This window comes from Brienomyrus brachyistius, unplaced genomic scaffold, assembly GCF_023856365.1.
Source record: "Brienomyrus brachyistius isolate T26 unplaced genomic scaffold, BBRACH_0.4 scaffold77, whole genome shotgun sequence".
NCBI lineage: Eukaryota > Metazoa > Chordata > Actinopteri > Osteoglossiformes > Mormyridae > Brienomyrus > Brienomyrus brachyistius.
Window position 1 is genome coordinate 404,250 of NW_026042352.1, and position 12,800 is coordinate 417,049.

The window sequence follows — 12,800 nt, forward strand, 5'->3', positions numbered from 1 at the left end:
AGATTTACCAACATATGAAAGAATATATAGGTGTGGAAGCGGTATGAGCTTTCCTCATGTCGGTGGCAAAGCAATGCCTATGCCCTGGCCCTATATTCTGCCAGAACATAAATATGAAGACAGCTGACGTGCTGCGAAATATTTCTCTCAAATGTACCTTAACAATTAGGTGTCAAAAATTTTCTGCCTCAGAATGACTTTGTCAAATGAAAAATGAAACAAGGTGAAAGTACAAGAGGATGTGTCCATTTTAAGATGCAGATGAGACTCAATTTCAAGCATGTTCATTGGAGAGAAAAATTTACAATTCTTGGGTAATCTTTTCAGGATGAAATTTTTTTGATTCAAGGACAAAATTCCACGCTTCCCTTAAAGTCAATTTTAAGAATTTTCATTAGATAAAATTTTACAACTCTCCGGTTAGGGTTAGGGCTAGGATTAGGGTTAGGGTTTTTACAATTCTCCAGTAATCTTTTCTGGACCTAATTCTTTTGATTCAAGGATTCAATTCCTCGCTTTCTTTAGCATTTAAGCGTCAAAAAAAATTCTGCATGATATTTTAGTCAACTGTATGATGAAAGAGGGTCAAAGTCAAAGTGGGAGTTTCCAATTTAAAATGCAGATTAGAGTCAATTTCAAGCATTTTCATTAGATAAAATTTTACAACTCTCAGGTTAGGGTTAGGGTTAGGATTAGGGTTAGGGTTTTTACAATTCTCCAGTAATCTTTTCTGGACCTAATTATTTTGATTCAAGGATTAAATCCTCGCTTCCTTTAGCATTTAAGTGTCAAAAAAAATTCTGCATGATATTTTAGTCAACTGAATGATGAAAGAGGGTCAAAGTCCAAGTGGGAGTTTCCAATTTAAAATGCAGATTACAGTCAATTTCCAGCATTTTCATTAGATAAAATTTTACAATTCTCCGGTTAGGGTTAGGGCTAGGATTAGGGTTAGGGTTTTTACAATTCTCCAGTAATCTTTTCTGGACCTAATTCTTTTGATTCAAGGATTAAATCCTCGCTTCCTTTAGCATTTAAGTGTCAAAAGAAATTCTGCATGATATTTTAGTCAACTGAATGATGAAAGAGGGTCAAAGTCCAAGTGGGAGTTTCCAATTTAATATGCAGATTAGAGTCCATTTCAAGCATTGTCATTGGAGAAAAAAATCACACTTCTCTGGTAATCTTTCCTGGATCAAAAGTTTTTGATTCAAGGAATAAATTACAGACTTTCTGTAGCATGTACTTGTCAAAAATGATCTGTCTCAGAATATCTTCATGAACTGAACGATGGAAAAAGGTCAAAGTCCAAGTGGGAGTTTCCAATTTAAAATGCAGATTAGAGTCAATTTTAAGAATTTTCATTAGATAAAATTTTACAACTCTCCGGTTAAGGTTAGGGCTAGGATTAGGGTTAGGGTTTTTACAATTCTCCAGTAATCTTTTCTGGACCTAATTCTTTTGATTCAAGGATTCAATTCCTCGCTTCCTTTAGCATTTAAGTGTCAAAAAAAATTCTGCATGATATTTTAGTTAACTGAATGATGAAAGAGGGTCAAAGTCAAAGTGGGAGTTTCCAATTTAATATGCAGATTAGAGTCCATTTCAAGCATTGTCATTGGAGAAAAAAATCACACTTCTCTGGTAATCTTTCCTGGATCAAAAGTTTTTGATTCAAGGAATAAATTACAGACTTTCTGTAGCATGTACTTGTCAAAAATGATCTGTCTCAGAATATCTTCATGAAGTGAACGATGGAAAAAGGTCAAAGTCCAAGTGGGAGTTTCCAATTTAAAATGCAGATTAGAGTCAATTTTAAGAATTTTCATTAGATAAAATTTTAGAACTCTCCGGTTAGGGTTAGGGCTAGGATTAGGGTTAGGGTTTTTACAATTCTCCAGTAATCTTTTCTGGACCTAATTATTTTGATTCAAGGATTCAATTCCTCGCTTCCTTTAGTATTTAAGTGTCAAAAAAAATTCTGCATGACATTTTAGTCAACTGAATGATGAAAGAGGGTCAAAGTCAAAGTGGGAGTTTCCAATTTAAAATGCAGATTAGAGTCAATTTCAAGCATTTTCATTAGATAAAATTTTACAACTCTCAGGTTAGGGTTAGGATTAGGGTTAGGGTTTTTACAATTCTCCAGTAATCTTTTCTGGACCTAATTCTTTTGATTCAAGGATTAAATCCTCGCTTCCTTTAGCATTTAAGTGTCAAAAGAAATTCTGCATGATATTTTAGTCAACTGAATGATGAAAGAGGGTCAAAGTCCAAGTGGGAGTTTCCAATTTAAAATGCAGATTAGAGTCAATTTCAAGCATTGTCATTGGAGAAAAAAAATCACACTTCTCTGCTAATCTTTCCTGGATCAAAAGTTTTTGATTCAAGGAATAAATTACAGACTTTCTTTAGCATGTACTTGTCAAAAATGATCTGTCTCAGAATATCTTCATGAACTGAACGATGGAAAAAGGTCAAAGTCCAAGTGGGAGTTTCCAATTTAAAATGCAGATTAGAGTCAATTTTAAGAATTTTCATTAGATAAAATTTTACAACTCTCCGGTTAGGGTTAGGGCTAGGATTAGGGTTAGGGTTTTTACAATTCTCCAGTAATCTTTTCTGGAACTAATTCTTTTGATTCAAGGATTCAATTCCTCGCTTCCTTTAGCATTTAAGTGTCAAAAAAAATTCTGCATGATATTTTAGTCAACTGAATGATGAAAGAGGGTCAAAGTCAAAGTGGGAGTTTCCAATTTAAAATGCAGATTAGAGTCAATTTCAAGCATTGTCATTGGAGAAAAAAAATCACACTTCTCTGGTAATCTTTCCTGGATCAAAAGTTTTTGATTCAAGGATTAAATTACAGACTTTCTTTAGCATGTACTTGTCAAAAATGATCTGTCTCAGAATATCTTCATGAACTGAACGATGGAAAAAGGTCAAAGTCCAAGTGGGAGTTTCCAATTTAAAATGCAGATTAGAGTCAATTTCAAGCATTGTCATTGGAGAAAATAAATCACACTTCTCTGGTAATCTTTCCTGGATCAAAAGTTTTTGATTCAAGGAATAAATTACAGACTTACTTTAGCATGTACTTGTCAAAAATGATCTGTCTCAGAATATCTTCATGAACTGAACGATGGAAAAAGGTCAAAGTCCAAGTGGGAGTTTCCAATTTAAAATGCAGATTAGAGTCAATTTCAAGCATTTCCATTAGATAAAATTTTACAACTCTCAGGTTAGGGTTAGGGTTAGGATTAGGGTTAGGGTTTTTACAATTCTCCAGTAATCTTTTCTGGACCTAATTCTTTTGATTCAAGGATTAAATCCTCGCTTCCTTTAGCATTTAAGTGTCAAAAAAAATTCTGCATGATATTTTAGTCAACTGAATGATGAAAGACGGTCAAAGTCCAAGTGGGAGTTTCCAATTTAAAATGCAGATCAGAGTCAATTTCAAGCATTTTCATTTGATAAAATTTTACAACTCTCAGGTTAGGGTTAGGGTTAGGATTAGGGTTAGGGTTTTTACAATTCTCCAGTAATCTTTTCTGGACCTAATTCTTTTGATTCAAGGATTAAATCCTCGCTTCCTTTAGCATTTAAGTGTCAAAAAAAATTCTGCATGATATTTCAGTCAACTGAATGATGAAAGACGGTCAAAGTCCAAGTGGGAGATTCCAATTTAAAATGCAGATTAGAGTCAATTTCAAGCATTTTCATTTGATAAAATTTTACAACTCTCAGGTTAGGGTTAGGGTTAGGATTAGGGTTAGGGTTTTTACAATTCTCCAGTAATCTTTTCTGGACCTAATTCTTTTGATTCAAGGATTAAATCCACGCTTCCTTTAGCATTTAAGTGTCAAAAAAAAAATCTGCATGATATTTTAGTCAACTGAATGATGAAAGAGGGTCAAAGTCAAAGTGGGAGTTTCCAATTTAAAATGCAGATTAGAGTCAATTTCAAGCATTGTCATTGGAGAAAAAAAATCACACTTCTCTGGTAATCTTTCCTGGATCAAAAGTTTTTGATTCAAGGAATAAATTACAGACTTTCTTTAGCATGTACTTGTCAAAAATGATCTGTCTCAGAATATCTTCATGAACTGAACGATGAAAAAAGGTCAAAGTCCAAGTGGGAGTTTCCAATTTAAAATGCAGATTAGAGTCAATTTCAAGCATTGTCATTGGAGAAAAAAAATCACACTTCTCTGGTAATCTTTCCTGGATCAAAAGTTTTTGATTCAAGAACTAAATTACACACTTTCTTTAGCATGTACTTGTCAAAAATGATCTGTCTCAGAATATCTTCATGAACTGAACGATGGAAAAAGGTCAAAGTCCAAGTGTGAGTTTCGAATTTAAAATGCAGATTAGAGTCAATTTTAAGAATTTTCATTAGATAAAATTTTACAACTCTCCGGTTAGGGTTAGGGCTAGGATTAGGGTTAGGGTTTTTACAATTCTCCAGTAATCTTTTCTGGACCTAATTCTATTGATTCAAGGATTAAATCCTCGCTTCCTTTAGCATTTAAGTGTCAAAAAATATTCTGCATGATATTTTAGTCAACTGAATGATGAAAGAGGGTCAAAGTCCAAGTGGGAGTTTCCAATTTAAAATGCAGATTAGAGTAAATTGCAAGCATTGTTTTTGAAAAAAAAAAAATCACCCTTCACTGGTAATCTTTCCTGGATCAAAAGTTTTTGATTCAAGAACTAAATTACACACTTTCTTTAGCATGTACTTGTCAAAAATGATCTGTCTCAGAATATCTTCATGAACTGAAAGATGAAAGAGGATCAAAGTCCAAGTGGGAGTTTCCAATTTAAATTCTAAAAGATTCTAAAATTCTAAAAAATTCTGCATGATATTTTAGTCAACTGAATGATGAAAGAGGATCAAAGTCCAAGTGGGAGTTTCCAATTTAAAATGCAGATTAGAGTCAATTTTAAGAATTTTCATTAGATAAAATTTTACAACTCTCCAGTTAGGGTTAGGGCTAGGATTAGGGTTAGGGTTTTTACAATTCTCCAGTAATCTTTTCTGGACCTAATTCTATTGATTCAAGGATTAAATCCTCGCTTCCTTTAGCATTTAAGTGTCAAAAAAAATTCTGCATGATATTTTAGTCAACTGAATGATGAAAGAGGGTCAAAGTCCAAGTGGGAGTTTCCAATTTAATATGCAGATTAGAGTCCATTTCAAGCATTGTCATTGGAGAAAAAAATCACACTTCTCTGGTAATCTTTCCTGGATCAAAAGTTTTTGATTCAAGGAATAAATTACAGACTTTCTGTAGCATGTACTTGTCAAAAATGATCTGTCTCAGAATATCTTCATGAACTGAACGATGGAAAAAGGTCAAAGTCCAAGTGGTAGTTTCCAATTTAAATGCAGATTAGAGTCAATTTTAAGAATTTTCATTAGATAAAATTTTACAACTCTCCGGTTAGGGTTAGGGCTAGGATTAGGGTTAGGGTTTTTACAATTCTCCAGTAATCTTTTCTGGACCTAATTATTTTGATTCAAGGATTCAATTCCTCGCTTCCTTTAGTATTTAAGTGTCAAAAAAAATTCTGCATGACATTTTAGTCAACTGAATGATGAAAGAGGGTCAAAGTCAAAGTGGGAGTTTCCAATTTAAAATGCAGATTAGAGTCAATTTCAAGCATTTTCATTAGATAATATTTTACAACTCTCAGGTTAGGGTTAGGGTTAGGATTAGGGTTAGGGTTTTTACAATTCTCCAGTAATCTTTTCTGGACCTAATTCTTTTGATTCAAGGATTAAATCCTCGCTTCCTTTAGCATTTAAGTGTCAAAAGAAATTCTGCATGATACTTTAGTCAACTGAATGATGAAAGAGGGTCAAAGTCCAAGTGGGAGTTTCCAATTTAAAATGCAGATTAGAGTCAATTTCAAGCATTGTCATTGGAGAAAGAAATCACACTTCTCTGGTAATCTTTCCTGGATCAAAAGTTTTTGTTTCAAGGAATAAATTACAGACTTTCTGTAGCATGTACTTGTCAAAAATGATCTGTCTCAGAATATCTTCATGAACTGAACGATGGAAAAAGGTCAAAGTCCAAGTGGGAGTTTCCAATTTAAAATGCAGATTAGAGTCAATTTTAAGAATTTTCATTAGATAAAATTTTACAACTCTCCAGTTAGGGTTAGGGCTAGGATTAGGGTTAGGGTTTTTACAATTCTCCAGTAATCTTTTCTGGACCTAATTCTTTTGATTCAAGGATTAAATCCTCGCTTCCTTTAGCATTTAAGTGTCAAAAGAAATTCTGCATGATATTTTAGTCAACTGAATGATGAAAGAGGGTCAAAGTCCAAGTGGGAGTTTCCAATTTAAAGTGCAGATTAGAGTCAATTTCAAGCATTGTCATTGGAGAAAAAAAATCACACTTCTCTGCTAATCTTTCCTGGATCAAAAGTTTTTGATTCAAGGAATAAATTACAGACTTTCTTTAGCATGTACTTGTCAAAAATGATCTGTCTCAGAATATCTTCATGAACTGAACGATGGAAAAAGGTCAAAGTCCAAGTGGTAGTTTCCAATTTAAATGCAGATTAGAGTCAATTTCAAGCATTTTCATTAGATAAAATTTTACAACTCTCAGGTTAGGGTTAGGATTAGGGTTAGGGTTTTTACAATTCTCCAGTAATCTTTTCTGGACCTAATTCTTTTGATTCAAGGATTAAATCCTCGCTTCCTTTAGCATTTAAGTGTCAAAAAAAATTCTGCATGATATTTTAGTCAACTGAATGATGAAAGAGGGTCAAAGTCCAAGTGGGAGTTTCCAATTTAATATGCAGATTAGAGTCCATTTCAAGCATTGTCATTGGAGAAAAAAATCACACTTCTCTGGTAATCTTTCCTGGATCAAAAGTTTTTGATTCAAGGAATAAATTACAGACTTTCTGTAGCATGTACTTGTCAAAAATGATCTGTCTCAGAATATCTTCATGAACTGAACGATGGAAAAAGGTCAAAGTCCAAGTGGTAGTTTCCAATTTAAATGCAGATTAGAGTCAATTTTAAGAATTTTCATTAGATAAAATTTTACAACTCTCCGGTTAGGGTTAGGGCTAGGATTAGGGTTAGGGTTTTTACAATTCTCCAGTAATCTTTTCTGGACCTAATTATTTTGATTCAAGGATTCAATTCCTCGCTTCCTTTAGTATTTAAGTGTCAAAAAAAATTCTGCATGACATTTTAGTCAACTGAATGATGAAAGAGGGTCAAAGTCAAAGTGGGAGTTTCCAATTTAAAATGCAGATTAGAGTCAATTTCAAGCATTTTCATTAGATAATATTTTACAACTCTCAGGTTAGGGTTAGGGTTAGGATTAGGGTTAGGGTTTTTACAATTCTCCAGTAATCTTTTCTGGACCTAATTCTTTTGATTCAAGGATTAAATCCTCGCTTCCTTTAGCATTTAAGTGTCAAAAGAAATTCTGCATGATACTTTAGTCAACTGAATGATGAAAGAGGGTCAAAGTCCAAGTGGGAGTTTCCAATTTAAAATGCAGATTAGAGTCAATTTCAAGCATTGTCATTGGAGAAAAAAAATCACACTTCTCTGCTAATCTTTCCTGGATCAAAAGTTTTTGATTCAAGGAATAAATTACAGACTTTCTTTAGCATGTACTTGACAAAAATGATCTGTCTCAGAATATCTTCATGAACTGAACGATGGAAAAAGGTCAAAGTCCAAGTGGGAGTTTCCAATTTAAAATGCAGATTAGAGTCAATTTTAAGAATTTTCATTAGATAAAATATTACAACTTTCCAGTTAGGGTTAGGGCTAGGATTAGGGTTAGGGTTTTTACAATTCTCCAGTAATCTTTTCAGGACCTAATTCTTTTGATTCAAGGATTAAATTCCTCGCTTCCTTTAGCATTTAAGTCTCAAAAAAAATTCTGCATGATATTTTAGTCAACTGAATGATGAAAGAGGGTCAAAGTCAAAGTGGGAGTTTCCAATTTAAAATGCAGATTAGAGTCAATTTTAAGAATTTTCATTAGATAAAATTTTACAACTCTCCGGTTAGGGTTAGGGCTAGGATTAGGGTTAGGGTTTTTACAATTCTCCAGTAATCTTTTCTGGACCTAATTCTATTGATTCAAGGATTAAATCCTCGCTTCCTTTAGCATTTAAGTGTCAAAAAAAATTCTGCATGATATTTTAGTCAACTGAATGATGAAATAGGGTCAAAGTCCAAGTGGGAGTTTCCAATATAATATGCAGATTAGAGTCCATTTCAAGCATTGTCATTGGAGAAAGAAATCACACTTCTCTGGTAATCTTTCCTGGATCAAAAGTTTTTGTTTCAAGGAATAAATTACAGACTTTCTGTAGCATGTACTTGTCAAAAATGATCTGTCTCAGAATATCTTCATGAACTGAACGATGGAAAAAGGTCAAAGTCCAAGTGGGAGTTTCCAATTTAAAATGCAGATTAGAGTCAATTTTAAGAATTTTCATTAGATAAAATTTTACAACTCTCCGGTTAGGGTTAGGGCTTGGATTAGGGTTAGGGTTTTTACAATTCTCCAGTAATCTTTTCTGGACCTAATTCTTTTGATTCAAGGATTAAATCCTCGCTTCCTTTAGCATTTAAGTGTCAAAAGAAATTCTGCATGATATTTTAGTCAACTGAATGATGAAAGAGGGTCAAAGTCCAAGTGGGAGTTTCCAATTTAAAATGCAGATTAGAGTCAATTTCAAGCATTGTCATTGGAGAAAAAAAATCACACTTCTCTGCTAATCTTTCCTGGATCAAAAGTTTTTGATTCAAGGAATAAATTACAGACTTTCTTTAGCATGTACTTGTCAAAAATGATCTGTCTCAGAATATCTTCATGAACTGAACGATGGAAAAAGGTCAAAGTCCAAGTGGTAGTTTCCAATTTAAATGCAGATTAGAGTCAATTTCAAGCATTTTCATTAGATAAAATTTTACAACTCTCAGGTTAGGGTTAGGATTAGGGTTAGGGTTTTTACAATTCTCCAGTAATCTTTTCTGGACCTAATTCTTTTGATTCAAGGATTAAATCCTCGCTTCCTTTAGCATTTAAGTGTCAAAAAAAATTCTGCATGATATTTTAGTCAACTGAATGATGAAAGAGGGTCAAAGTCCAAGTGGGAGTTTCCAATTTAATATGCAGATTAGAGTCCATTTCAAGCATTGTCATTGGAGAAAAAAATCACACTTCTCTGGTAATCTTTCCTGGATCAAAAGTTTTTGATTCAAGGAATAAATTACAGACTTTCTGTAGCATGTACTTGTCAAAAATGATCTGTCTCAGAATATCTTCATGAACTGAACGATGGAAAAAGGTCAAAGTCCAAGTGGTAGTTTCCAATTTAAATGCAGATTAGAGTCAATTTTAAGAATTTTCATTAGATAAAATTTTACAACTCTCCGGTTAGGGTTAGGGCTAGGATTAGGGTTAGGGTTTTTACAATTCTCCAGTAATCTTTTCTGGACCTAATTATTTTGATTCAAGGATTCAATTCCTCGCTTCCTTTAGTATTTAAGTGTCAAAAAAAATTCTGCATGACATTTTAGTCAACTGAATGATGAAAGAGGGTCAAAGTCAAAGTGGGAGTTTCCAATTTAAAATGCAGATTAGAGTCAATTTCAAGCATTTTCATTAGATAATATTTTACAACTCTCAGGTTAGGGTTAGGGTTAGGATTAGGGTTAGGGTTTTTACAATTCTCCAGTAATCTTTTCTGGACCTAATTCTTTTGATTCAAGGATTAAATCCTCGCTTCCTTTAGCATTTAAGTGTCAAAAGAAATTCTGCATGATACTTTAGTCAACTGAATGATGAAAGAGGGTCAAAGTCCAAGTGGGAGTTTCCAATTTAAAATGCAGATTAGAGTCAATTTCAAGCATTGTCATTGGAGAAAAAAAATCACACTTCTCTGCTAATCTTTCCTGGATCAAAAGTTTTTGATTCAAGGAATAAATTACAGACTTTCTTTAGCATGTACTTGACAAAAATGATCTGTCTCAGAATATCTTCATGAACTGAACGATGGAAAAAGGTCAAAGTCCAAGTGGGAGTTTCCAATTTAAAATGCAGATTAGAGTCAATTTTAAGAATTTTCATTAGATAAAATATTACAACTTTCCAGTTAGGGTTAGGGCTAGGATTAGGGTTAGGGTTTTTACAATTCTCCAGTAATCTTTTCAGGACCTAATTCTTTTGATTCAAGGATTAAATTCCTCGCTTCCTTTAGCATTTAAGTCTCAAAAAAAATTCTGCATGATATTTTAGTCAACTGAATGATGAAAGAGGGTCAAAGTCAAAGTGGGAGTTTCCAATTTAAAATGCAGATTAGAGTCAATTTCAAGCATTTTCATTAGATAAAATTTTACAACTCTCAGGTTAGGGTTAGGATTAGGGTTAGGGTTTTTACAATTCTCCAGTAATCTTTTCTGGACCTAATTCTTTTGATTCAAGGATTAAATCCTCGCTTCCTTTAGCATTTAAGTGTCAAAAGAAATTCTGCATGATATTTTAGTCAACTGAATGATGAAAGAGGGTCAAAGTCCAAGTGGGAGTTTCCAATTTAAAATGCAGATTAGAGTCAATTTCAAGCATTGTCATTGGAGAAAAAAAATCACACTTCTCTGCTAATCTTTCCTGGATCAAAAGTTTTTGATTCAAGGAATAAAATACAGACTTTCTGTAGCATGTACTTGTCAAAAATGATCTGTCTCAGAATATCTTCATGAACTGAACGATGGAAAAAGGTCAAAGTCCAAGTGGGAGTTTCCAATTTAAAATGCAGATTAGAGTCAATTTTAAGAATTTTCATTAGATAAAATTTTACAACTCTCCGGTTAGGGTTAGGGCTAGGATTAGGGTTAGGGTTTTTACAATTCTCCAGTAATCTTTTCTGGACCTAATTCTTTTGATTCAAGGATTCAATTCCTCGCTTCCTTTAGCATTTAAGTGTCAAAAAAAATTCTGCATGATATTTTAGTCAACTGAATGATGAAAGAGGGTCAAAGTCAAAGTGGGAGTTTCCAATTTAAAATGCAGATTAGAGTCAATTTCAAGCATTTTCATTAGATAAAATTTTACAACTCTCAGGTTAGGGTTAGGGTTAGGATTAGGGTTAGGGTTTTTACAATTCTCCAGTAATCTTTTCTGGACCTAATTCTTTTGATTCAAGGATTAAATCCTCGCTTCCTTTAGCATTTAAGTGTCAAAAAAAATTCTGCATGATATTTTAGTCAACTGAATGATGAAAGAGGGTCAAAGTCCAAGTGGGAGTTTCCAATTTAAAATGCAGATTAGAGTCAATTTCAAGCATTGTCATTGGAGAAAAAAAATCACACTTCTCTGCTAATCTTTCCTGGATCAAAAGTTTTTGATTCAAGGAATAAATTACAGACTTTCCTTAGCATGTACTTGTCAAAAATGATCTGTCTCAGAATATCTTCATGAACTGAACGATGGAAAAAGGTCAAAGTCCAAGTGGGAGTTTCCAATTTAAAATGCAGATTAGAGTCAATTTTAAGAATTTTCATTAGATAAAATTTTACAACTCTCCGGTTAGGGTTAGGGCTAGGATTAGGGTTAGGGTTTTTACAATTCTTCAGTAATCTTTTCTGGACCTAATTCTTTTGATTCAAGGATTAAATCCTCGCTTCCTTTAGCATTTAAGTGTCAAAAAAAATTCTGCATGATATTTTAGTCAACTAAATTATGAAATAGGGTCAAAGTCCAAGTGGGAGTTTCCATTCTAAAATGCAGAGTTGAGTTAATTTCAAGCATTTTTCATTGGAGACTCAATTCTACATGTCCCCGGTCATCTGTTCTGTTTCAGATACTTTAGATTCAAAGACCTAAATACAGAACTGTGGTACAAATAACATTTGAGTCAGCATAGCCATCTGATATTTTCCTCATCTTCACATATAACCATAAGATGCTTGTACCAGGCTCAGTCTTTTCCAGTGAAAGAATTTCATGCTGCTTTATATTTTTCTGATTATTCCAATCATCTATACTGAACAGGTTTCCTCCTAACGTCCATTCCTTGAGAAGTATTGCAATAGTTTCATTTAGGAATATTCCACATGGTGTCCAATACCTCAATAACGTTTTGCACAACCAATTGCACTGTTGCACTTCACACTTAGCCTGTCTTACCTCCTATCATCACTTCTATTTCTTCTATTGCACTGTCTTGTGTCACACTGTTTTTGCACACTTGCTCTTTATGTAGTCCTGTGTCGATGTAGTGTTATACATAGTACCATGGTCCTGGAGGAATGCTGTCTCATTCCACTGTGTATTGTATCACTGTATATGGTCAAAATGACAATAAAAGCCACTTGACTAGACTCTATCATTGCATGCAGTTTGATTAAGTTAGGAACCAGGGAAACCAAGCAAAATATGGAACGCTTCACGAATTTGCGTGTCATCCTTGCGCAGGGGCCATGCTAATCTTCTCTGTATCGTTCCAATTTTAGTATATGTGTTGCCATAGCAAGCACAGATTTACCAACATATGAAAGAATATATAGGTGTGGAAGCGGTATGAGCTTTCCTCATGTCGGTGGCAAAGCAATGCCTATGCCCTGGCCCTATATTCTGCCAGAACATAAATATGAAGACAGCTGACGTGCTGCGAAATATTTCTCTCAAATGTACCTTAACAATTAGGTGTCAAAAATTTTCTGCCTCAGAATGACTTTGTCAAATGAAAAATGAAACAAGGTGAAAGTACAAGAGGATGTGTCCATTTTAAGATGCAGA

The 12,800-nt window shown here is 33.7% G+C and overlaps 1 non-coding gene across 1 annotated transcript; it reads right to left on the reverse strand.

Moving 5' to 3' along the window:
• Positions 1 to 12,431: 12,431 nt before the first annotated feature.
• LOC125726824 (U6 spliceosomal RNA) lies at positions 12,432 to 12,538 on the reverse strand. The gene has a single exon (XR_007388430.1). It is a non-coding gene; the product is annotated as a U6 spliceosomal RNA (small nuclear RNA).
• Positions 12,539 to 12,800: the final 262 nt, after the last annotated feature.